The 26,858-nt window shown below is 39.8% G+C and overlaps 1 long non-coding RNA gene across 3 annotated transcripts in view; it reads left to right on the forward strand.

The window, feature by feature from the left end:
- LOC123386503 overlaps window positions 1-26,858 on the forward strand; it is a 108,996-nt gene that overhangs the window by 7,431 nt on the left and 74,707 nt on the right. For 2 of the 3 annotated variants that reach the window (XR_006600451.1, XR_006600449.1), the window contains exons 1-2: window positions 16,879-17,677; window positions 19,010-19,101. This is a non-coding gene — a long non-coding RNA (uncharacterized LOC123386503). Of the gene's footprint in view, window positions 1-16,878; window positions 17,678-19,009; window positions 19,102-26,858 lie in introns of those variants that run through there. The other variant, XR_006600448.1, reaches the window with a different exon arrangement.

Genomic DNA, 26,858 nt, shown 5'->3' on the forward strand with positions numbered 1-26,858 from the left:
GTAATCCTGAAACATTTTATCAACACCTGGGCTTCAGTTGCCATCTGCACTCTGCTGATTTCTAGAAGAGAACTGCTGCTTTTATTTTTTTTCATTTGTTTCTGTTTCAGTATTTGCTGCCTAGTAGCAGCCACTTTTCTTCTGGTGATAGCACCTTTTGCTCTTAGGCCCTCCCCTTATTCTTAGCATCTGTGGTTTGATGGGACTGAATTTGGAGTGGTCATGTGTTTAGAACCTTCGTTCTGGTCACTTTGCTCCAGGAATTGCTTCAGATATGGATACACGGCCACCTGGCTCAGGACTTCTGTTCCCACTGTTGGGGAAATAGAAGCTTCCTTTAATATGGGCCCTGAACCTGAAAAGATGTAGGTTGGAGGTACGACAGCCATTTTGCCACCACGAGGAGGGAACATCTTTGAGAATGAAGCCAAAAGAGAAAACATAATAGAGAAACTGGGGAGAAAAATGGATCCTGTTGCCCCATTTGAATCTCTATATCCAGCCGTGCCTCTCGACCTACACACTCCAACCTGGTATCCACTAGCCACCCATAGCTATTAAACGCTTTATATATTTTAGTATATTTTATATTTATACAGAATGTAAATATATTAAATACCCTCTAGTACCTTTTTTATATATCAGGTTATTAAATTATATTATTAAAATTAATTTTGCCTGTTGGTTGTTTTTTGTTTTAGTTTTTTTTTTTGTTTTTTTTTCTTTTAGTTATTTAGTGTGGCTACTAGAACATTTAAAATTACATGTGTGGCTCACGTTATATTTCTCTCGGACTATGGTGCTCTAGACTTTTAATTTCCATCACTGAAAATTTACTTTGTTGTTGCTGTTGTTTACATCTACAACCGTAAACACAAACAACTGTGCAACCATAAAATCTCCTATAATGCAGCCATTAAATATATCTCCATCCCAGCTCCTTCCCCTAGGCATCAGTCCCAAATGTAGTGAGATATCCAATGGGGTAGACATTTATTTTAATACTAGTGAGATGTCCTTTAAAAGTTTCTAGCCATTTTCTACCTCCACCAGTAAAGACATCAGTTTATCTTTGGAAAAGCCTTTCTTTGATTTAAGAAAATAATTGACTTATGAAAATAATTACCTTTTCTGACTCAAAGGTAAAGCAAATGTGGCACACATCATTTTTGAAGAAGATTGTCACCCATTAACCTGTAAATGCCTCAAGTTGACATGTCGCACATTTTGTTTAGAAATGCAAATTAATATATTTTTAGTAGGATTATGCACTTGAAAAGATTTTTTTCCTAAATGTGATTTTTTTTAAACTTAATTGTCACCACATCGTTCTTTGTTCTTGGGTATATGTATATGCATATGCTCACATACACATAGGTTCCGTCTTAAAATTACTCACTGGAGATCAGGAGCAGAAACCAGATGATTGATAGGATAGATGGAGAAGCATATCTTTACCTTTAACTGGAGGGTGCAGAGACCTAAAAGGAACCAGATGGGAAATGCAAAAGTCTACTCTGGACTGAAAACCCACTTGTGATGTTATTTCAGGTGGTATAATCTAGATTTGGGGAAATTGAACATCAAACTTTGTGATTGCCCTGTCTGCGCTCTTAGGACCAGACCACACACTGTGGTCTAAGAGTTGACTTTTTCCCTGAAGAAAATAGCTGTAAAGCTGAGAGAGAAGTATTTCTCTTCTCTTGAATGCCAGGAGCAAATCTGTCCTCTTGAGTAGGAGGGACATGAAACAGAACTGCCATTGTGGTCTGACCACTGTAAATGTTACAGCAGGCTGAGGAGTCCAAGAAAAGGGTTATAACCAGAAGGTAACCACTTATTAAAGCCCAAGATCTAGAAGTAGAAGTTAGCTAATATCTTAGTTTTCCCCTTCTGTTTCTAACTACCTTTTAGTATCCCCAAGCCGTCTGTAGAATTTTGTTAAATACCACTGTCTGGTCTATGTGTGCTGTGTATGGTTAAGAGAGCTATATGTGTCCATCCTAGGATTAAACAGTAGAATGGAGAGAGCTGATGTAGTTCAGAGAAGTCAAATAAAAGTTGCAAGAGCTGATTTACCTCCTGGGTCTCATACGGCACCTAGAGGAAAGATGGCTGGTAGAGGTGACAACTGACCTTGGGAAGGGGGTAGTGGAACATGTGAGCTTGAGTGAGGAATTCCCAGAAGATACTTGGGAGGGAGAACTTAGTAGAAAAACAAAATTCCGATGACCTGTGCAGTGAGACCTTTTAATAGCTGGGTATTAAATGAGATCATCAATGCGTAGGAAAGGCAGTAACACTCACCAATACTCCCTGTGCTTCTCAACACTTCCTAGCATCCATACTATTAGCTGGGGGCCATGTGGCTAGTATTGTTGAGTGAGCTCTGAGGAGAAGTGAAGAGGCAAGGCACAATTTTCCAGGATTTTTTCCATTTTGGTGGCAACCAAAGAGTTGACATATTTCAGTTAGTGTAGCTACAAGATTAAAGAGCTGTCATCAGTGTAGGCCCCTATGTGTAGAGCAGGACTTGCCTCCAGTCTCTTTGAAGCACATAACCTAGCTGAGATAGAAACTTTTGTGTTCATTAGACCATGAGATTTTTGTTTATTTCTTTGTTTAAACTGCAGCATAATCTAGTATATTCTAACGATACACCATGTAATCTGATTTGCATGGTGCAAGGTACAAAGCAAACACTTTATAAATGTTAGCTACTATGAAAGCTTGTGTCCTGCTTGCCTTCAGACCCATTCTTTGCCTGGCCTGTGTTCTGAGATCCGTCACAGAGGATAGACAGCACCAGGCTGTGTTTACAGGACTCTTATGTCTGCTGATTTCTAGTTGGGTTCAGGTAACAGGAGGCACTGAAGGAAATAGGAGAGCAGAAGAATGTGAGAAGCCTGGATGTTTCTCCCCCTCTTTCTGCTTTGGATGGCATCCCTAGAAGAAAGTGCACTTTTAAGTTGTTGAAAGAAAATAACAATCTAAAATTCTATACCCAACAAAAGTCTTCTTCAAAAATGAAGGCCAAATAAAGACATACACAGGAACACCAAAATTGATAGAATTATTCACCACCAGATCTATACTAAAATAAATACACAGGGATTCTTCATGATCCCAGATGGAAGCACAGAAATACAGTAAGGAATAAACAGCAACAGAAAAGGTAAAAAAAATAGCTAAACCTAGATGAACACAGAATGAACAATAATTGTAAAAATATAGTGTGATTAAAACTATGTGTACAACTTAAAGTTTTGTAAAAGCCTTGCATTTTGTGGTTTGTTAGAAAAGTACCAATTTAAAAGAGATCCTAGTAAGTCAAGGATGCAGACTGTAGTCTCTAAGTAACCATTAAAAAAATTATATATATGTATATATTTGTATATAATTAACAAGATACTAGAGAAGGCAATAGAATAAAAATTATTTGATTAATATAAAATGTGGCAAGAAAGAAGAATATAAGAACCAAAGAACAGATGGGGAAAAAGTACTAAGATGGTAAATTTAAACCTGATGTATCATTAAGTTAAATGTAAATGGATTAAATATTCTAGTTAGAAAAGAAATATTACCAGACTTGATAAAAAAAAAACAAAACTCAGTTATATGCTGTGTATCTGAGGTATATCATAAATGTAATGATGCAGAGAGGTTGGAAGGAAAAGGATGTAAAAAGACAGACCATGAAAACAACAAAAAAAGAAGGAGAAAAGGGCCTAGAATAGCTAAACTAATATCTGCCAGAAATAGATTTTAAAGCAACAAGTCACTACAACAGCCTTCTAATGAGTCTCTTTTCCTACAGCTTTGTTCTCTCTAATCAAATCTTCAGCTACAAAGTGGTTCTTCTAGAATACTAGCCTGGTTTTATTATATCCCTATTAAAATACATTTAATGATGTCTCATTGTACCCAAAAAATAGCCTTAGTCCTGTCATCTATCCCTTGCCTTCCTCTCCAGATTTACCTCTTGCAACTTAGCACTTCCCTCAGGCTCCATCCATAACCAAAGTCTTTCAGTTCCTGAAACAGACCAGACTCTATCTCTTCACAGATGCTTTATTTCCTTTGGGCTTTGTACCTAACACCTCCTTCATCCATGGGGTGGACCTCACATCTGGACCTCACATCTCACATCCTGGACCTCACATCTTGAGTCTATCTAACTTCCATTCATCTTTCAGTTTTCAGTATCAGGTCTGTTAACAAACCAATCTCCCTGTCCCCTAGTAAGCACAAGACAAATTTAGTCTTGACAGGCTTGTCCATATTAGGGCTTGTCCTCTCTCTTCCTTACATTTTGGAACTTTGTAACCAACATGAGAAGAAATCTATGCTGGCCAAACAAATATTGAGAGACCATGTGGAACAAAGACAAGCTATCCAACTGAGACCCTTATAGACCAATCTGCCAAAAATGAGATGCGTAAGATCATCCTAGACTGTCCAGCTCCGGCCAAGCTAACTGTAACCAAAAAAGCCACTTCAGATATTCCAGTTATCCTAGCCAACCCAAATTGTGAGCTAAATTAAATAAATGTTGTTATAAACTACCAATTTTTTTAATGCTTACTTATTTTTGAGAGAGGGAGAAAGTACAAGCAGGAGAGGGGCCGATAGAGAGGGAGACACAGAACCTGAAGCAGGCTCCAAGCTGGTAGCATAGAGCCCGACATGGAGCTTGAACTCACAAACTGTGAGATCATGACCCGAGCTAAAGTCAGACGCTTAACCAACTGAGCCACCCAGGCACCCCTAAACTAGCAAATTTTAAATGGTTGGTTTACCCAGCAAAAGGTAATCAATACAACAGTCAATCTATATGTGAAAACTTACAGTAAATATCTTGAAATACTCATCATATTAATTGTACTTTAAAATAAAAACTCTTCTTTTGAAGCAAATATATAAAATTAAAATCAGTATATGTTGTCCATCTGTTCGATTTGCTAATGATTGTATATTTTATCATGTGATAATGTTCTAGGGAGTATTAACTTACCATCCTCTTGAATACTTTCAACTCTTTTAGTTCTGGCTTCACAATTGCTTCTAGTATGCAAGATGACCTACCTCCACGTATGCAAGTCTCTGCTTTCTATTGTTGCCATTTGATCATTCTTAGTTTAATTCTTTTGTATATTTGAGGATAGCCATAGAAAGAATAACATGTCTGCTCTTGATTTTCTTCTACAGGTCTTTTTTTTTAATCAAACTAGGGGGAAATAATGTTTTTACTGCAGCGAAATTTGAAAGCTAGAATCAGAACATCTGAGTTGCAAGGGGTGGAACGAAGACTCCATCTCTCATTCTGTGGGTGAGTCCCACATCTCTCTGAGACTCAGTCTCCTTTCGTAAGGGGGTAACAACACACACTTCACAGAGCCTTGTAAATGCTAATGCACTGCGCACAGGCAAGTTATTGTTACAAATGAGCAGCCTTTAAGTCCTCAGATGGTGGTTTTCTGTTTCCAGTCAAAATGAAATTGGTATGAAGCACAAAGGTCATGGGGCATCCCACCCCGTGGAGTCCTTGTAGCTCCACACCTTCCCCTTGTCTTCCTAAAGAGACTTGTTTAGAGGCCTTTGAGCTAGTTCTGGAGCTTGCTTTGTAGCGGCTCAAGTGTGGCTAGAAAAACCTACAGTTGTCAATCAAGTTATCCTGTAACAGGTAACTTGCTTCTTTTGATCAACACATAAGCAAACAAACAATATTTCAAATAGAGAACCATACAACCTATGTTTAAACTAATGCAACCATCTCAGTTTCGTCTAATAGACTAGAATGGACTGGGTTTACAAGGAGAGATGTAAGTGACCAGAGGAATTCTTTGTAATCATTTGATAGTGCCAGAGGTGGAAAAGACAACTATTTTTACAGATACCTCTTTTCCCTTTTCAAAAATGACAGTGACGATAATACATTCAGCACTTTGGCTGAGAAAACTGATTCAGGGCTGCCGGCTTTTCAACACTGTGTCTGTATATATGTCTTCTGTTTTAGGGGAAGCAGGTTCAGCTCCTATTTCAAGGACCTTTCCATGCTGACAGTACTTTGTTACCTGAACTACAAGGTACCTTTGCCCTAAGTGAGTGGGTCTGTTCATTTGTCTATTGGCGTAATTTCCCAGCAATCAGCAAGTTGCCGCTCCGTCTCTAATGATGACTGGGTTTTTTATTTGCCGCGCAGCCCGGCAGTATTTATCAATGTCCCTGCTGCTTGCTTTTAAGTGATCACTGATCTATAATTCCTCTTTAGTTTATCAGTCAGGTCTACTTTATAAGATGACTATTTACGAGGCAATATGAATGTTGGCTGGCCTTGGACAGTTACAGCAACAGTTCATTTCAAGTGTCCCATTGTTATAAATACATTCTGGTCTCCACTCAACTCATCACAAAGTGGAAATAAATAGAGCAATGAATTTTTCTCTATAGCTTTTCCAGTTAGGTGAGCTTGTTTCATCTGGGCTTTCACCTCCCTGTCAGCCTGCAAGTAAACTCTCAACCCGTAAGACACCTAAAGAAATAGGTAATTCTTTCTGAGATTCCAAACATTAGGCTGAAAAGCATTTAATGGGTCTGACTGAAAAATGAATAAAATGTCTGTGGGGTAAATATTCAAATACAAGAATTAGATTTCAGCACGGCAAAAACAAACATTTGTGAGATTTTTCAAATACTCTTTGTCTTTTTTTCCCAAATATAATTTGCATTTGCTAAGTTTCTTTTGTGTTTTTTTTTAAACATCTTGACATTTGAATCTCAAGAGAGTCTATTAGGTGCTCCTTAATAAATTATTCTAAATCTCATTAATTTCTTGTCTTCAAGGTGCTTCTTTTAACGAAAGAGCATTGAATTGTAAATCCTTTCCAAGGTGTTTATTAGGAGATATTGCTTTGTGACCTTTATGGCCATTATTTTGGCAGAACCATTATGAAAATAAACTTTGTTCCTAGAGTGTTTAAACAGAAAGAATATACTCAGGCTAACTTTCCATCTAAATTCATCCAAAATATACTCCAAGGATAGAGAAGAGCCATGTTGTTTAGAAAGTCAATCTTTTTAATTCTGCCTTTTTTTTTTTTTTTCTGGGTAGACTAAACAAATAAGTCACCACAGGCACTGTACATTTTTTCTATTCCTTTCTCTTGGGATGAAATATGAAATAATCTACAAAGTAATTTGATCCAGCAATTAAAAACAAGGACATGAATTACACTAACAACTGTCACATAGAAAGAATTAATTCCCTCATAACACTGCTTGATGTTACAGACCCTAGGTGATTACGAACAGATTGTAATTGGAAAAGAGCCAAACCAATTCAGGTATCTCCAAAACACAGGGGTAAGCCTCAACTTGCAAACAGAGAACATTTTTTACTACCCACAGGAGTATCTTTTTGCAATTGGTGCTCAGATGTTTATCTAGCGATTATTCAATGCACCCAGCGTTGCAGCCATCCGAGGTACTGCACGTGGCGATGCACCGATCCTTGCTTCTGAGAGTTAGCACATCATTAATGGGAAGCAGACCTTCTGGAGGTTGTGTTTCTAGAAATGATGTCCCCCCGAGTATGGATTATTGGCTGCTTGTGTTTAGTACTGTAGTATGTCATTCTAAATAATGGACATTAGCTAGCTGGTGTGTCATTGGGCAAAGTAGGTAGAGGACGGTGATGCCTGCTGCTTGTTGGGAGAAATTTTATTTTCCCAGTGGTGTGCAGATATCACGGCCCCTTTCGAACACTTTATCATTTCTGGTCCGAGGCAAAGCTCTCTATTGAAGAAAACTGTTACACTCTGATATAATGGAAAGAACTTCATTTGGAGAGTCACAAGATCTAGGGTTTTTTTTCCCCCTGCTTATAAAAGTACATAATACAAAAAGAAGGTGTACCACAAAAGTACATAATATAACAGGGCATAAGAATTTTTTTAAAAGCATAGCAAAAGACAAGAAAAAATTCTCAATAATTAATCTATTCATGGATAACAACCATTAGCATTTGGGGTTTTATTTTTCTAGTCTTTTTCACATTTTTTGAGTTTGAGGTCATCCTTTTTATCCAGTTTATACGCTGTTTTGTTTTATTCTGTTTGCTTAAAATTTGTCAAGTGTGTTTTACCATGTCATTGAAAACCTTGACATATAATTTATAACAACTGCATAATAGCCTATCTTTTGGATGTTCCAGAATTTATTTAAAGTCTCCTGATGTTGTCTTCATTTTTAACCACATATTTGTACGTAACTCTTTGTCTACATTTTTGCCATTTCTTTTGGATGATTTTCTAAATGGGGAGCTAGTAGGTCAAAGGATGTGAGCCTTTTTTTTGCAAGTTTCTTAGTCTCTGTTCTGATTGCATTGCAGAATCATTGCAAAAACAAAGAAACAAACAAAAGCCCTGATACTTAAAGAAGAAAACAAAATTACCACTGTCTTTGTACCAATTCCTTCCTTCCTCCCTTCCTTCCTCCCTCCCTCCCTTCCTTCCTTTTTCCCTCCTACCCTCTCTGCCTTCCTCTGTCCATCCTTCCCCTCTTTCTATGGAAGAGCAATGGAACCATATGATTAAAAACTGTTTTGTAATTTGCTGGTTTTGCCTAACAATACACTGTGGACACAAAGAATATAATATTTTTAAGGCTGTTGACATATGTAAAACTGATGTCCAGAAAGGCCCCATCAATTCCACTCTCGTGAGTGGGGTATGAAGTGACCATCTCATTCTACTAGCGCCATCACCAAATATTGCCTCCGTTATAATCTTTGCTATTTAACGGTAACTTATTCTAGCTTTATGTTATGTTTATTTGCACATTTGTGAAGGTAAATGTCTTCTTCTCTTTGGACCCTTGAGTTCCCTCTTTTGTCCTTTGTTGCCTCCGTGCCTATTTCTTTCTGCAGTCTTGTGTGCATACTGATGCGCATGGGCTCCGGATGTAATAAGTGACTTAGACCTTTTACATCATTGTGGCAAATGCTTTTCCTTGTTTCTTGTTTCTTAATCTTATTTATTTTTTTGAATTGGGCTTTTAAAAATTAGTTAAATTTGTTTTCTTTCCATGTAGTACTTTTCTCTTGTTTTCAAATGCAGACAGTCCCTCCACATACAGAGCACAGGTAAATATTCAACTTTTGTTTCCTCTTTACAGTTTTTATTTTAATATACCTGGTATTTATCATGGAATACAGCAGAAGATTAGAATCTACATTGAACTCTGTTTCCAAATATTCAAACTTTCCTGTTAAATTGTTAGGTTTTTTTTTTTTTTAGCATATGTAAAGTTCTTTTTTGTACAAAAGTTGGTTTCAGAATTCTGCCTTACCTTCTAGAGTATAAGCTTCATGAAGTCAGGCATATTGTAGTCGCCTCATGCCTATTATGTACCCCTCTCTGTTCGGCCTAATGAAAGTCAGGTAAGCAAAGAAGAATTGGAATTTATTCAGAGAAGTTAAAGTCCAACCCGTGGTAAACTCACCAAAATTTGTCACCCCACCCCTAAAATGCTATAGATGTGAATAAAATATTGTAAACCATGCCTGAAAAAAATATAGGCATAAATATCAAATCTATGAAATGCAATTTGTATAGAAACAAAAATCTGAGATCTGATTGAATTTTAGGTATGTAGTACTTTCCAGATGAATAGCCATGTCCCTTTAATTTTATGTTAAATGCTTAATCATAGGGTTTTAATTCTCCTTATTATGGTTTTAAAGGAAAATGCAAATGTTGCATGTACTGAGTGTGCAAACAGTGGGGAGAAGATACGTTAGGTTAAATTTCTCCAGAGAAAGAAGCTGCCAGTTTCCAAAATATGAGTTCAAAAGTACTATTCACTTAAAGGTGTTGATTTCTTAAGGAAATTGGGGTTTTCATCCTGAGTCTCTTTCTCTGTCTTTTAATGAAACATGAAAGGGGCTATAATACTATTGGTTGCATGTTTAGAGACAGGTCAGAGGGCTGAAGACAAACAAATAGCTTTATTTCCAAGGTACTTCTAAGGCAATAATGCCTGACTGTGTAAGGGCAGGACCAAAGGGACAGATGGAGGGGGGCAGGGAGGCAAGAATTTGTCCTGGGAAAGGTACAGTCATAAGTCACCAAGTTTGTTTAAGGAGGTTATGCCACAGAACTGTTTTGGCAGGTATACGTGAAAAGAAAAACTTAAAAGTGCATAAGCCTGGGTCTCAATATCATCTGGAGTTTGCATATTCTGGTAATTCGCAATTCGTTCTTGCTTATTATCATCGAGTTAGCAGATTTCTTCTGAAATCACAAGCAGTCATGATAAGATAGGACTGCTAATGCTTTGCTCTGATGTTATTTAAAACTCTGATTCATGGTTTAGATAAACTAGCCATGCCCCGTGTCGTGATATTAACGGAGAGAAGGAAAAATCTGGATTCAAATTTCCTGCATCATGAAAATTCAAAACAAGAGCAATATTGCTGCCAATCAAATCTTCAAACCTGTTCTGATTCAGAGACCAGATTTCTAGATTAAACATTTGCAATCAGATCAGGTTTTGGAGGATGCAAAGCTATGTGGAACCAGCATTATTGAATATCTGAAAGTTCCAGTATGACCACTCGAGGTTTTCCACTGTGCCTTCTGGAACCACAGTCACCTTTGAAGTGTTTGAAGCTGTGAACCTCAAGTTGCTTATTATGGGCACGCATTTGACTTCATTGAACAGCACAAAGCTTATAAAAATATGCATCAGAATGACAATGCAGGTATGTTACTATAATCTTCATCTACATTTACCAACTCTCTCCCTAAATTCACATTGGGTCTATTAATAAGTATATTTATAATACCGATAAAAGATACTGAAAAAGACAATCTAGCATCAGACACATACTGGGTCAGTATCTGTTTGACAATCACCCTGGATTTTCACCCCACCCTGGATGAGGGTCATCCCTGGACCCCCCAAAAGCAATAACAGAAAATACCAAGTAGTTACACACTGTAAAATGTGAATTTTTTTTTTTTTTTTTTTGGACAAAGAACAAATTTTTCTTTTGTAACCACGACCACTTCAACTAAGGTTTTTTTGGAGTTCCAGATTAAAGATATCTGCAGTGGAAGGAAGCATGTCAGTGTATGTTTGCAATAATAAAAATCTTCCCACTATCTATGCAAAATCTGCTTTGTTCCCTCAAGGTAAGTCTGCTCGCCCCTTCCCTGGGGCCCCTCAGTGTCCAGAGTGCTGTGGCAGGTGCTCCTGGAGACGAGAATATGGTTTGGCTTTATCTTTAGAGCATCTTTAAAATATAGATTACAAGGCAGAGGCTGACTACAGAGCGCTGCAATGTGGTATTTAGAGAGTGCCGAGTTCTGCAGACAGAAGCCTGCCGTTACATTAATTCATCTCGCACCATTTTCTGTTCTCATTATAATTTTATCTTAGGAATTAATACATTCTGCCATTTTCTATTCTGGTTACAATCTAGAGAAATCCGTGAGGCTGAATACATTTTGTACCACTTTGTTCTGCTTATAATGTTAAGATGTTTTCAAGAATGGATTAGTTCAATGCCACTTTCCCTACTTTATCTTGAGATTAAGAACTTAAACAGTCAGAAAACTTCATCCAGCATTGGTGGGAATGTATTGCTAGCACAAAGATTGTATAGAGAAGAGAAAGTAGGAAAACAGTTTTGTTTGTCTTTGTTTTTGCTTTTGTTGTTAAAGATACCTTGACCTCCCAGAAATTTTGAAGACAACCTGCAAAAACTAATTTTAAAAATAACTGGGGTAGTATTAGTCTGGTGATAAGACCTTTAGAAAGAAAAGAGTTCTCACAGTCAGTCACTCTTTTTCCCAAGCGGAGCAAATAGAAATCCCTCCATCACAGTTACATTAAACAAACAAATAAACAAGCAAAAAACTAGGGGTGCCTGCGTGGCTCAGTCGGTTGAGCAGCCGACTCTTGATCTCAGCTCAGGTTTTGATAATAGAGTCTTGAACTCTGGGTAGTGAATTCAAGCCCTGCATTGGGTTTTGGGCTCCATGCTGAGTGTGGAGCCTGTTAAAAAACAAAAACAAAAACAAAAGCCTAACAGTTGAAAGTACACAAAGACTCTTTTTTTTTTAAAGTTTATTTATTTATTTTGAGAGAGAGAGGTGGGAGAAGGGCAGAGAGGGAGGGAGTGAGAGAATCCCAAGCAGGATCCACACTGTCAGCTTGAGCCTGATACAGGGGCGGCTCATTTTGACAAAACCAAGAGATCCTGCCCTGAGCCAAAATGAGGAATCTGTTGCTTAACTGACTAAACCACCCAGGTGCCCCAAAAGCATACAAAAGTTCTGAGAAAATTTAAAAGTAGCCCCAGATGCAAAAATATCCTGTGAGCACTATAATTACCAAAGTGGCTAAGTCATTTTGAAAAATCATGTAATAATCAAGTTCACCAGGCCCCTAAAATCAAACTGGTGAAAGTTGTTTGCTTTTTTTTTTTTTTTTTTTTTTTAATGTGGGATTAGAATGCAGTGTTCAAAATAATGGGAAACTATACAGTTTCGGGTAATATGGCATTTTTGCTTTGTTAAATTAAGGGACCAGTTCTTAATCTTTTTCTTCTTCTTTATTTTATTTTATGTTTTTTGAAAGAGTGTGCATGGGGGAGGGGCCTAGCAGGAGGGGGAGAGAGAATCCCAAGCAGGTTCCACGCCGACAGCACAGGGCCTGACATGGGGCTTCATCCCACAAACTATGAAATCATGACCTGAGCCAAAACCGAGAGTCAGACGCTTAACCACATGAGCCCCTGAGGCACCCCAAGGGACCAGTCCTTACTCTGACTGAAATTCAAAGTATACTGATGACCACAGACTGTTTCAAATACAAGATGAAACTGATGATTTGCCAGGGGAAGATATGCATGCTGACTACATTAGGATGAAAAATACCACCGTAAGCTATTTTTCATCCTTTACCTGCTGCCCCTAGCACTGAGGTGCTCTAGACCCTTCCAAAGTCTCCCACTTGCTTCTCTCTTATGCTCAACAACACACATTTGTGACATAAGTTGGGGGTGTATTCTGTGTCTGGGAAACAAAAAATTAATCAACTCCAGTATCTCCAATCAAATTAGCTTATTTAGCCACAGACCCATTACTCAGGCAAAGGCCCTTACCTCCACCTATCTAAGTGGTTTTCCTCTCCCACCCCCCTCAATAGGTATTGCAGATTTTCACCTTCTTTAAAACTTCCTTCCTTTCCAGTTTCTCCCTATTCTTTTCAGAAAACCACAACTTCTCTTTGCAGGGGGAAAAAAAAAAGTCATCGTAGGATTCCCATGTGCCACCATCTCCCACAAATGTGTCTGAAGCTATTCCTTTCTCCTCTGCCCTGTTCCCTCCCCACTAATCTAGGCAAGGGGTTGGGGCTCCTTCTTGCCTCTGGGGCTCCTCACTCCTTGTGCTCAGTCTTGACTACTGCATCACCTCCAAGGCTTACTCCAAGTCCCTGATTCTCCCTCCTGAACATTCCGCCTCCTTTTTGCTATGCAAGCTGGACCCTTGAGTATACACAATATCTCAGGCCTCTCAACTCCTTAAAACATAATAATGAACCAATGTCTAAGTGGTTTTAATCCCAAATATCACTCAGATTACCTCTTTCTTATTAGCCTTTTAAGTCCAACTTCCTCTCTTCCCACCAATTTCTGACACTCTGTCTGCAGTGTGACTTCTGCCCCCACTATCCTAAAGAAACTGCTTTCCCAATCCTAGAGTCACGAATGGCCTCAGTGTTGACTCTAATGGATGTGCTTTGAGTTTCCATCATCATCTTCCTTCTTTGCAGCAAAGACACGACACACTGCTTCTTCCTGCTTGGAGCTGTTTCACTTGCTTCAGGAACAGTGTACTCTCTTACTTCTTGGCCTTCGTCTGCCTTTTCCGTCTCGGTTTCCTCCATTGGTCCTTTTGCTCTCCCCTAAAATGCTGCCATGCCCCGGGGTTCCAATGTCAGTCATCTGGTTCTGTTTCTATGTGCTTTATAAATGAACTTGCCCAAATCTATGGCTTCTCTATTTCTTGTAGCTTTATAACTTCCAAATCCGAGGCTTTGTTTCAGCCTCATCTGCCGAGCCCCTGACTCACTCCCTTCTGTGTATCTGTTTGTGTATCTCGGCATCAACACGGCTACTCTCATTGACATCATCACCTCTTCTTAAGTCCAAGCCAGTTCCGCCCTGGCTGACGTGTGGAGGTAAGATATGGGAGCTCATGTCGCTTGTAAACATCTCTCCAAGCGATGGTATCATTTTTCACAAATGGGCAGTTAAAAAACAAAAGACAACAACCTGAATGACTCAGTTTCTGCTGTTTGTCAAGCCCCTGTATTAGAACAAGTTAGAAATCACCCAATTAAATCAGGCCATCTTAAAACTCAGCTAAAAATTAATGAGCTCACCAAGCATGTTACCACTGCATATAGATTCCTACCATCTCCACCCCCATTACCTGGTAACTTTCAAACTCTGAGTCTCTGGTTCTCAGAATGTGAACATAGCCAGAATTTTCAGGTTAAAGTTCACTTGGTGACACTTGAACAAGAGCAAGTGATATAATCAGAGAATAGTTCCAAAGATGAGAAAATAGTTAGCATGGTGGTAATCTTTCTTAAGAGTTTTGAAGTAAGGCTAGTCTTCCTGTCCGGAAACCAAAGGATGAAATATCTTAAAATCAACTTTCAAGATACTTAACATCTGTTTTATACTTAGGGAAGATTTCAACCAGCTACAAGTGTATAATTTAAAAATTCAGCTTATTCAGCAGTGTGAATATGGAGAAGGTAATTGTATGTCACCAATTTAGAAACATCAATTGGAGGAGAAGTTATCCAAGCTCCCTCATAGTATTTAGGATAAGGTTAAAGAGAAGGAAACATCTTTTATAAATATGTGAAGAAAAGAGGCCCGGGTTATTTCTATCCACTGTTTATATTTAATTGCCTCTTTTATTCTAAAACTACACCATTGTTGCTATTTGAGGCTTAAATACCACCTACAATAAACAAGGAAAGGAACAAACCATGCCTCCAAAATGTCCAACTAAAGTGGGTTTTAAAAACTCTCCAGTGGAGGTTCTTCCAAAGAGGCAGCATTGACTTTTGGTTGCCTGGATAAGCAATTTTTAAAATAAGCCTACCATCTGAAAGAACTTGAACTCAATGGTACCCTCCAGAGAAGATCCTTGATTCTCACTGGAAGTCGAGTAGCTGATTTAACATTCCCTCTTCTGTGGACCGAACACAGATGGGACTTTAATCAAATATAATGTTAAATGACACCAGCTATTAAAATGTTATTCTGTGTGAAAAGCAAGACTTTGTGACTGAACACACGAATAGACATCTTCATGCCTTCCACTCATTTCCAAAAGCAGATTTTCAACAGCCTAGGAGAAGAATAGTCCTTAGCTGCTCAGGGACCACTGTTAGCAGTACAGGCGAAGGAGTTCACTCTCCCATCTCATTCAATCCCTGTTCTCGGTGGCACTGGTGACAATTAACTCTAATTGTAATGGCAGCCAGTCTGATGGAGACTCTGGGCTGTTAGGGATGGAGCTGAAACCACTATCCACTCATTTCCCCAAAGACCATGGACCTTCAGGGGGTAATGACTTTGTGTCATTATATCCAGAGCCAAAATTCAGCTGATAGACTAAAGGTTAACAGTTCTATTTCCCATTACCCAGCAGCCCATGCTTGTGGTTCCCATACACGTTGTGGTAGTCTCAAATAAGTTCTTTGTCAAATTTCTTAGTGCTTGAAACTTAGAAGATACTCTCTTTAGTGGGAAACATGTTTTCCCCCAGGAAAGTAAGTTTTAAAAATGGTAAAACAACATAGGGAGGGTGCACCAGAGCAAGGCTAAAAGATAATATAACGTTTTCGATATATTTAAATGAGGAAAAGGCAAACATAAATATAAGTCAGCTCCAACAAGAAAATACAATGTTACTTTTTCCCACTATGTTAAAGCTTACATCAGTAGCTAAAAAGACTGTAACATTTTTCATATGCATTTCTTTATGTAACCACCCTCACAACACTATTATGTAAAATAGGGGCATAAAGATATATTGTTTATTTAAAAGTAAGCATTTAGTTATAGTCCAGGGATTACTATAGAAAGTTGGTAAATGGATCCCTGGGGCCATGGAAACCAGATTTTTTTGGTTCCCGTCAGACTCATTTCCAAACCCTGTGGGGGTTTATCAAGCCAGATTTCAAGTGTCCTGATCCGTTCAGACTCCAATTAACTTGCGCTGTTATATTGGTTTTAATTCAAGCTTGTGTTGCTCATCTCCAGTGAGAAGAAAACCAACCTAGGAAATGAGGTTAAGTAAAGTGGTGGCTGGGAATTTAACAATAATAATAATTTTTTAAAAAGGTCCCCAAGAGAAAGTACACACATTCTACGCTACTTTGACTATTACAGACAGAATCTCTGATAACCTCACAGTACTTGGGCTAAGGGGTAACAACAAAAGCAGATGCCCACCCACTGCCTTTGATGGAATCAGGGATTGTGCTTGGCAGGCCTGCTAGAGGCAGATTTTTATCGCACACACATCCAGGGACTGGATGTGGGCCTAGAGAGGGCTGATTTGCTTTATGGCTACCCCTCTCTTTTTTCTGCCTTGCAGTCACATTTTTCTCATTTCCATCCTAGAGTCAACTACAAAGCTGTTGAAAGAGGATTGATTATAGCTCCCGTGGGACACCTGGTAGTCCTTAACCACAATCAGCTTTGGTTGGCCTCAAAAGGGAAAGACGGGGGGGGGGGGTGGGGGGGGGGGGTGGGGGGGGGGGTGGATTTTCACAACAATACTATAAGAAAAGGTCCCCTTGGGATGCTGATTTGTGAAATACACCATACCCTCATTTAACTGATGAGAAAACTGAGGTTGACTTGCTCACTGTCACATGTTAGCCAGTAAGTGGTGGCACCGTGGGCACTCGAACCTGAAATTTCTAGCCACACAGCCATTTTCTTAATCTTTACCCAACACCGCTCTCAGAGCAAATCTGAAGACCTATTTTATCTGAACATCAGATTCTTCAGTTTAATGAGGAGATTGGATGATACCATCTCCTGGTTCTGAAATGATCTGATAAAGCCCTGCTAACACAGCAGGAAAAAGGCCTGCTCCTGAGCTTTTTCCCAGAAGCTACCTGAAAACCCTGACAATGCCAAGATGTGGAATAGCAGCAGCCAGCTCTAATCTTCATTAAGTAGGAGCTCAAGGTCTACAATCAGATCTCAATCTTGTGGTCAGACCTCCAGAGGTATTTGAATAAATACATCCACGAATTCCTCACGTATCTGGTAAATATTAGAATGTCTGCCTTGCTATCTCAAAAAAGGAATCCCTCCCAAGATTCCATGTGCCAGCTACAAGCCTCGTCTTTCTTTGCCCTTTCTTACAGGAAACTCCTCAGAGGAGTGGTCTCCACTTGGTACCATTCTTAGTCTCCCATTTTTTTTTCTCAATTTACTCCAATTGGACTTTGACCCCATCAGTCCAGAGAAACCTCTCTTGTCAATGTCACCCACAAACTCCTCGACGTTCCTCATCTGGCCAGGACTGGAAACAAATTGTAGCATCATGATACAGAAGAACAGGTAAGAAGAACCAGAATCTACATATCGAAACAACAATTTATGAGCTATTACTGAAACTCTTAAGCTGAGTGCAAAAGACAAATAGACATCATTAAACATATATGTACTTTAAGCAGTGATCCATTACTTTCCATAAACTCATTAACACAAAAGTTTCTTTGCCTTATTACACTTAGTATGTTAAAGAAAATGGGCAATGTAGAGTTTATTTAAAAAAAAATACACCTTCCAATTTCATTATTGCTACATATGCCTCTAACATTTACTGAAGTTTTATTAAAGTTGTTGAGGCTGCCTAAGCTAAATAAGATGACAATATTTTTGTAGCCATGGAGCTCATTTAAATTGCCTCCTTGCCTCATGCTCAGGTCAGAAAACCCTCAGGTTAGAGGGTTAATGAGTCACCTGCTGTCACACAGCTGGCATTGATAGATCTGGGACTAAAAGCCACGTTCCTGAGTTCAAAGCCAGAGTCCCTCTGTAATATCACAGTCTTTTGATAGATTTCAAAACAGGAGTAGATACGACAAGGAGATAAGTCTTTTATTAGTCAATAGGTGATAACAGGATAATACTTAGAAAGGAAAATTATGAATCTCTCCTCTCTCACTTACCTTTTCCCAGCCCACCGTATGTTTGGACAAGTGGGAAATAGTCCCAAGTCATTTTTTAGATAGGTTAACTACAGTAATTGGGTTCGCAAATGTTTTACCATTTAAAAAATTAGATTAACTCCAAGTCCTACCATTAACAACCACGTGTACTCAACTGCATCCTGATAGGCTCTCATGAGTAGCTAGCAAATAAATAGGAGGTGGAGTTAAAGCTAGCGTACCCGGATCTTGGCCTAGTCTGTAGCATGTTTTAGTGATGTCTGGTCTGCCATTCCTGTTTCCCAGTGGAAATGGAATGTGCACATGTCAACATCACCATAATGTTCCACAAAACAGTGGTTTATTGATGGACAAGAGGCAGGTTAGATGTTTCTTAAGAGACCTTCTCACTCTGCTTAGCTTTTCTTGATAGTAACTACATTAAATACTAGGCATAAAATTCTTTGGAACAGAAAAGTTTGGAAAACATATTTCCTAGGTGCTCTTGGTTGGAGGACAAGTAAGGGATATGCCTTTTCAAGCAAATCCCATTCATGTGGTCCTAAGCCAGATGATCCAGCTACTGGCAGATTGGACAACACTGGTAAGATGAAAAGATGCTTTCTGTAGACTGGAGAGATTAGTTGTTTAAGTAACACTTAACTTTTCCTATTGATTTGAAAGATGGCCCTATGTTTAAAATGGGATTGGCATATCCTTGACCAAAATCTTGTTTTAGGTTCTGAAATTAGCAACAACAGGAAGATGAGGAGAAAGCTACCCTCCTCCCTTCCCTGAAGGCCAGAACAGCAGGTGTGCCTATTTTCAGAGGTAAGTGAAATATTTGCCAAATCATTTGGCACATATCAACTCAAAATGTGCCAAATTACCTGTCAAGGCTAAACAGCCTTTTTAAAAGAAAGATAAATGTCCCTCCATATGCATTTGCATGGATCCACAGTGCCATCCAGTGGCTCATTATGTCGGTCACAAGTGTGCAGGGTTCCAATTGTCTCCTAGGGTTTCAATCCAAGCTCCCCACCCTTGCCTTGGCATTGGCTCCTTGGGTACCCAGAGTTTTGGAGGCTTGGTTAGGGGTGATGCATGCGTTTAAAGTGAGCTGGGTTAGAGGAGATGCTCAGGTTCGGATATCATATCTATGGCGTCCTGAGTGAGAGTGGGAGTTGCCTATAGGATTTTCCAAGCAGCAAATGCCCGTGTACCTTCTTCCATTGAATCAGTGCCAAGGGAAACCTACTAAATATCCCAGATCTTTGTGTTTAGTCTATTACCTTGCTAACCTTAAGGGGACTGGACCAGCTAGAGTACCGCAGCCTATTCCATTATACTTCAACTTGGTAAACAGTCTTAATCTTTTAATTAGCTGTTTGCCCAATTTCTCTTTTAAAATGACTTTTTAAGAGGCCATATTAGCTCTTGAAAAGTAGATACAGCAGGAGAAAGAGCCAAACGATGGATAGAGAAGACAGGCTACCTCTTCTACTAGTCTGCAGAAACTGGAGAGCAAACAGGGATTTTGAAAGGACAATGGATCGCATGGGGACAGAGCAGTTCTGTATTACCATAAAGAGATAGGTTACTTTTTAGGTAGTCGCTGTGCAATGACAAGCATGAGGCTGGACCAATCGAATAACTGAGAAGTCCTTTACACCTTCCAGGCTGGCTCTGAAGAGGTCAGAGCTCTCACTGAACAAACAAGAATTTGAATGGGAATTGTTGATTAGTACAAATTAGTTGATTTTTTTCCCCCATTGGCTTTCCAAGCATCCGCCCACACTTAACAGAAACCTGTAATATGGTCTAGCTTCAAAATCTCTAAACCTGTCAGACCAGATTTAGACATTTCAGTTTGTCACTTCTTTAGCTTTTTAAAAAGATCCCATGAAGAAAACATGAGCTGCTCTGAGAGCAGGCTGTTTCCTTCCCAAATAAATTTAATCCATCTGGTTCCAATCACAGTAGACCTAGGTAAAGTGTATCCACTAAGGCTATACCGTCCATTTTCCATTTGTTATTTAATCTTTCTTGCTTTCAATACATTGTATAAAATAGTGAGAAATGAAGGATCCTTAGAATGTATCAACAAGGCTGATAGGCCCAATTTAAAGACACAGAAATTGAGGCCGATTTCTCAGATGGCATTTTCTAAGTGAGGACAAGTTTTTGGTGTAGACTAAGAAGACATGATAGAAAAAGGGTTAGTCATTTTCACATTTTTGACAATAAAGAAATAACCTCCAACTTGATATCCCCAAATAACATAATCTAAGACTTGGGTGAAAAGTTAAGAATAGTGTATTTTCATTGGCTTCCCCTCTTGCTACATTCCAAAAGTAAGTAGGGAATCTTCAGCGATAATGACATAACCTTCCCATTTGTGTTGTGAAATGTGAGATTCCATGTTGTGTAGTTCCAGTGTCACTATCACTGACCTAGTTAGACCGGCTCGTTTAGACTTCAAATCCTTGTAGTGGGAAGTTTTTTGGATTGTTGCATCTGAGCTGGAGAAAACCTTTCTAAAACATTGAGGAACACGGTTTCTGATCAAGACTTGGGAAAATCATAATCTGTGAATGTTTTCTGCGGAGCAGAATCTCCGTTGGGAAGAGACATGGGAAATTACTTAAAGGAAACTGGCTGCCAAGAATATGTTGGTTAGCAGGTTGTAAATGATTGTGTATCAGAAGAAGTTTTGCTGAAGCATCAGCCATAGGAGAGAATGCTTCTGATTAGCAAAGATAAGGGGAGGGCCTTTAGAGTGATCATCTGTATCTTGTATTGTACTGGAGTGTCTTTGGACACCTCAACACACCAAAGATACCTTGATTATAAATAACATAACCACTGTCACCAGCTCAAAATTAAAAAACAAAAACAGAAACAAGAACAGAAGTACCATTCATTGTTGAGAGTTGTCATCTGGAAATCAGACACACATGGGCAAAAAGTGATGCCAAGTTGGGCTGAACTCTATCCATGAATCAAACATACAAAGGATTCCATCCCCACAGAATCTTGGATTCTAGCTTGTCTCTCTTTCTCTTTTCCACATCTCTAGACCTCACTGCCGTCCACCGTCTATTCCGTTCTTATCTTAACAAACAAACTGCCCTGGTTGACTCTTTATCTCAACTCCCCTGCAAGTTAAGCAGGAATGGACTTCGGCTTGCTGTGTTACAGAATCTGCTTCTGATTGTTTATGACCTCTCAGCTGTAGAGTGTACCAACTATAACATTACAATTAACCATTTCATGGATTAGGTGACTTGGCTTTGAGGTCATCCCTGATGCAGGTGACGGGGTACAAATGTGGGAGCCTGAGCTGATCTCTTGGTCTGAAGTCATTAGTGGATGCAGTCATTAATGAGATTGTTAAAGGATAAAGTTTTTAGAAAAACAGACCATTGTTGAGGGGGAAACCCCAAAATACATGTACAAGTAGATGAGCTATTTTGTTTCTCTGCATTTATTCAAACTTGCTTTGATAAGCTTTAGAATATGCCCCTGACAATATCTTCCTTTGGTATCACCAATTTCAAGATGATGGAATCAATTTCTGACAAAAATTCTAGAATTTTCATATCACTAGACAGTTCTTCGTTGGGCAAAATAGGGAATCAAATAGAAATTTTCCTTGTTGCTTCCTCTAACTTCTAAACCATGAAATTATCTACAAGTGAAGAATTGACCAGGTAGGTCCCCTGCTTTTAGCAGAATGACACTATTAGTCCAGCCAGAGTAAGAGGAATTTGAGTCCTCTTCAGCATTTGGCAAGTTTGAGGAAAACATCATCGATGTTACAGCCTGAGATTTTCAGAGTCTGTGCTTAGTTTTGAGGTTATGGCAATGCTCTATGACAATCAATATATCACTTGGGTTTCTGCTTCCTCTTATTCTGTGGGAAATGTTCTTTGGGTCAAAACTGAGCAATTGTCAGTTTTGTATTGAGAACTATGCAGAAGGTCTGGTAATGGGTAATTTCTTAAGCCTTCAGAAGCCATACTCGGGACAAACCTCTATAAGCATCAGGAGTATACACATCTTTTTGGAGATTTGAAGGCTCAACTAGGTCATTCTGAAATGAAAGTATACCATATTCACTGCACAGAATTACACACAACTGCCATCAAGCTCTACAATATTAGAGATCTTTAATTTCAACTTCACAAATGTAGGCACACAGACATCTACCATGACAATCAACTTGTCACATACTGGTGCAGCTGTTACACATCTGTCTGATTCCTGGCAGAATCATTTTCTTCATCAGATTTGTCAAAACAGGAAATCATCTATTGATGGTGCCAGCAGAGCCTGCCTTTGCACAGAAAAGAATAAGGTCACCAGAAGACTACTAATAATGTGGGCAAGTTTAGGACCTTGGAAACAAATTATTTGTCCTGTTGATACTGTTACTCTTGAACAGACAAGTCTCCGGAAGACTGAATTGAGTAGCTTTTCCTGTAAAAATGTGTGCATCAAAATACCTGCTTTTATTCAAAAGGATAGAACATATTTTGCCTACAGTTTTACCAGCCATAACCTACTCTAGTTTAAAAACAGCTTTACAAATAGCTCCTACACAGATGATCTCGTTGAGTCTCCACAATAACCCTGTGAGATAGAGTAGTTCTTACTGCCAATATTCAGTATGTGAAGATACTGAAGTGCTTGGGAAATCACATGACTTTCTCAAAGTCCTATGCCTTGTAAGTAAGCAAAGGGACTAGTACTCCTTCAAGGTGTTCTGAGTCTTAGTCCAATACTTGACCACAGTAATTCATTTTCTTGCTTTTTTTACACTGAGCAAATCTCTTCTAATAGTTCCTCTCTTGGTCTAAAACTGCTGCCCCAGCTCCTGCCTTCTCATTTCCTTCTCAGCCATAAAAGCAAGATAGATCTGCTTGCCTCCCATAGGTTAAAAATTAGCCATCTGGCCACACACATTAGTTAGGTAACCTGTAAAGTGTAAGTGTGTGTGTTTGTGTGTGTGTGTGTGTGTGTGTGTGTGTGTATGGACAGTCCGGCTAAACTTCAGGGGGAATTTATTAATACAAGAAGGAAAACAAATACATTTGAGGGAAAAATTAAGTATCTACTACATAGAGCGTGCCAAGCATACATGGCCCCATGGTGAGTCTCATTTAGTGTGATAGAATTTTAAAAGTAATGTTTTCTGGGGTTGTTATGGGCTCTTCTAAATGACTCCCAGAAAGTCAACAGGCAATCGTTTTCCTGAACCACTCAGTTTCCAAAGAATTTTACTATATACAGGCTCACATTAAAGTGGGAGGTGCGGGACCATGTGAAGAAGTGGACATTGTGCTCACATCCGTTTCAGAATATAATCAAGAGCCTTACTTTTCGAATCTTTTTTTGTCCTTCTAACCTCCTGTTCCCCCTAAACATTGGAGTTTGAAGCCCTTGGTCTTGGCTCTCACCCTGAAATTAGGGTGTATCACAGGGCCTTCAACTTTCTTCCTTTGGTAGGGCAGTTTTGAAAGAGAAAGCCTAATGAATGATGCAGGGCAAAGAGCAGTGGAAGCTGAGGAAGGAATCTATTTCATGGAAAAGCTGGGCACAAAAAGAGGGCATGCACACCCCATGATGGTGGCTGACACCATCATCTCCATTCCACTTAAATTTACTCTCCCTCTCATTGCAATTTCTGTCTTTTCAGTGGATTAGGAATAATCTGACCTTCTATCTTTTAAATACGTCTATAACGGTAGCCCTTTTATGGGACATTTGTGTGTGTTGACACGTATAAAAAGAAAATCTTAGGGCGTGTCATCTGGATTCTTTCAGTATTGAGAACACTGTGTTCTTTTTGGGGGAGTTTCTCAGGCAGCCCCGGTGGCCAAGCAAAAGAGCAGGGGGTGAGAAGAAAATCCTCCTGCTTAACCAGCAAGAGTCCTGGCCTGCCACTTCACAAAGCCATGCCTTTCTCACTCTGCAGAGTAAAGCAGCAGCCCCCCAGGGCAATCTTGTCATTATACACAGCTGTCCTCTTACAAGGCTTGTATGCAGATTGAGATCATTTATCAACACTTACTTACCCAGGATGATGATGTTAAATACAGGAAAATTTGCTACCTTCAAAAAAGTGGATTGTCCAGGGGCACCTGGGTGGCTCAGTCGGTTGAGCGGCCGACTTCAGCTCAGGTCATGATCTCGCGGTCCGTGAGTTCGAGCCCCGCGTCGGGCTCTGTGCTGACAGCTCAGAGCCTGGAGTCTGTTTCGGATTCTGTGTCTCCCTCTCTCTGACCCTCCCCTGTTCATGCTCTGTCTCTCTCTGTCTCAAAAATAAATAAACGTTAAAAAAAAAATTTAAAAAAGTGGATTGTTCCTCCACTGAATTAGGTTTGGTCTGAGTAAGGGTATGGCTGAATACACAGCTCAGTCTCCAGACAGGAGTAAATGCTTCTCACCAGCCCTGTCTTGGTTATTCCAGGGTATAGTTATCCTTTGTTTCTAGTGTGTCAACAATGAACCACCCTTGCTCATCGTTTTAGTTCTGGAAATCTTTAGAACCTCATTTCTCCGGAGTTCAAATGCTCTGGAAAGCCCATTGCTTCATCCTTGTCCACGAATAATGATGCTAGCAAGAACACATCTTTATTTTTTTTTAATTTTTTTTTCAACGTTTATTTTTGGGACAGAGAGAGACAGAGCATGAACGGGGGAGGGGCAGAGAGAGAGGGAGACAAAGAATCGGAAACAGGCTCCAGGCTCTGAGCCATCAGCCCAGAGCCTGACGCGGGGCTCGAACTCCCGGACCGCATGATCGTGACCTGGCTGAAGTCGGACGCTTAACCGACTGCGCCACCCAGGCGCCCCAAGAACACATCTTTAAAGAGCCATAGAGATGACATGGTTCCAGATCATGTATCCCAGACCATCAGATTACAAGCATCCCAGATCAGGTGGGCTGGGAGTTAAGGCCCCCTCCTCCCAGGCTTGGGACCCATGGCTGCTGGCCTCTACTGTGGGCCTCCATTGCAGCCTTTTCTGGTAGAATGACCTAAGATGATGTGGTATGGCCAAGGATCTTGGGGTATCTGACTTTGTCTGGACTTGTGATTCCTCCTCTTGTAACTTGACCTACCATAGTGGCCCAGCCCTGGGACCAGACCTCTAGCTTTGGGCCTTCTCCTTACTTTTGACAGTTTTTCCACTTAGTCCCTAGTCCCCTGTAAGATCAGACCATACTGAAGCCTTTTGTTAGAAAACCAGTATGCTGTCCTCTTCCTGCTGGTATTCCAGGGCTGGAGTCCTGCCACTTAAACCCAGATTCCCAGAGAACACGCCAGTCTTTTGGGTACTGAACCTCATTTTCCATGAGAAAAACATTGGCTGGTATTTGTTGAATGTATGTACCAGGCCCTGTGCTAGGATTTGCTCTGTTGGTGACAGAGTATCCTACATGTATAGGTTTTAACCTTCACTTCCCTTACCTTAAACATAAGTGTTACTCTAGTCAAGTGGTATCATATGGACATTTAACTTAGGCTAATTCAAGTATACATGCTCTCTCCAAAGTGAAAATAGATAAGACATTATCCATGCATAATTCTTACGTACTTTGAATGTTTACCGTATGTACTTCTATTTACTCTTTGTACTATATATTTATAAATACATAATATGGCATATTAAAAACCCTAGGCCTAGGGCCAACTATTGCTAAAAAGCTCCTGAATTTCAAGGAAGCTCTTCACTGTCTCCTCAACCATGTTCAAACCCCATCCCACTTAGCCTGCGCCACCAGGCAAATGTCCCCAAGTTCTTGCTCAAACATTTTACCACCAAATCCATAGCACAATGGATGCATGATGCCTGAGGCGCCAGATGACTAATATACCAGCAAGGGCATGGTCTTCTCTGACACACTGAGTAAAGCATTAAAGGCCACCTAGATTAGTTAGTTTGGACACCACGGTTTTAAATGGCTCTGAACAGAGGGAAATGGTCAGCATTTTGCAGCTAACTCTAAAGAGGCACTCTCTGAATGCTTTACTGGGAGATCCAGAATTTTCATGACTCCCATCTTCCACTCTGTTCTGAATTCTCATCCTACCTGTACTTACAACTAATTACCGTGAGTTTGAGTAAATCTCCTCACCCTTCTGGGACTCTGTGTCCATTCCTGTGTACTGAGGTGGTTGAACCAGACGGTCTTTCTTGTCCCTTCCAGGTCTAACACCTTGTAGTTCTTTCCACCAAAAAAAAAGTTTCCCACTATGCAGCTGGTTCCCATCATCGCCCCCAGTTGGGCCCAAAGCTTCCTAGAGAGCTTTAGTGCAGGACTTGATGGGAGGTCTTCCCCCATCTTACCTGTGGTGGTTCTTCCACACCACATCCTGTGGCTGTTACCTGCTGTGCTGCTGGTGGAATCTGGGGTCCCCCACACTCGCGATAGGGGACCCTGTCTAGAATGAAAGCTGTGGTGGGTGTCACTGCAGAAAATGACCTCTGTCCCATCAGGGGGGCAGTGGCATGTGTCTTCATATATTTTGATCCATTTATTTCATACTTCTCTACAGAAGTCCAAAAGAGAGAAAGAG

This window comes from Felis catus, chromosome A1 (genome assembly GCF_018350175.1).
Source record: "Felis catus isolate Fca126 chromosome A1, F.catus_Fca126_mat1.0, whole genome shotgun sequence".
NCBI classification, from domain to species: domain Eukaryota; kingdom Metazoa; phylum Chordata; class Mammalia; order Carnivora; family Felidae; genus Felis; species Felis catus.